Consider the following 997-nt stretch of genomic DNA (forward strand, 5'->3'; position numbering starts at 1 on the left):
AAGCATTGTTTGAATGCATTAGTTGAAAGCATTGTTTGAAAATTTCCCACTTAATTTTAATTGTTTTTTCCCTATGATAAATAGCTCACTTGTAAACTGTATTCAAAAAAGTTCTATTTACTTCTTAATATGTTTGTTGAGAGAAATGCAGATATGCAACCCCATTCTATAGAGCAAGGGGGAGAGCTTTTAGACTATGGATCAAATGCAGCCTTCTCTATCTTATTCTCTTAGGCTGTGCCCTTCACTAAGCCTGCTTGGAATTAATCTGTATCAGTATAAAAAAGATACAGTACAAAGCAATACTGTAGTATCTTGTTGAGACCAACTAAAAGAAAATTCTAGAATAGGCTTTCAAGGACTGCAGTCCATTTCATCAGATGCAGCCTGAAGCCTATTCTAGAAATTTATTTCACTTAGTTTCACAGATGCTACAGGATTACTGCTTGAAGTAACTGGCCCTATTTACTCTATCCTGCCTTGTTTCCCAAGAACAAAGCTGAGAGAGGAAATATTGTATAAATTGGGGAAGAATACTTGGATGCAAATTTTTAATCACATGGTGATCATTTACAGCTGTAATTCAGCCTACTTTTAGTATTGACCACACCCACCACAGGAAGAGAGACATTGATAGGTTTCAACTGAAATTAGGTGTTTCTCTAAGAGAAAAAAGGTTTCCCATACATGTGATATGTGTCTACTCAGAAGAAACCCAATAGCATTTTAAATGAGCTAGCAAGAATGAAGAAAACCCAGAGTTTTGAAAAGTTCTTCTGATGGTGAATCATGCTGTAGATGTTCAAAATACATTTTAGGAAAGAATATTGCGTAAATCCATTAAAGCGCTTCTGGGTCCCATTGACTTCAGTGAAGGAATTCATCTTATGTTTAACTCTGCCATTCAAAGTAATGTGATTCAGATATGTTTGGGAGTTGATGCATTGTTATGTCTCATACTTCAAAGTGGCATGTTAATCAGAAAACCTGAATTGTG

The sequence above is a fragment of the Sceloporus occidentalis genome, unplaced genomic scaffold, assembly GCF_023333645.1.
Source record: "Sceloporus occidentalis isolate IW3139 unplaced genomic scaffold, rSceOcc1.0.p SCAF_1, whole genome shotgun sequence".
Classification (NCBI taxonomy): Eukaryota; Metazoa; Chordata; class Lepidosauria; order Squamata; family Phrynosomatidae; genus Sceloporus; species Sceloporus occidentalis.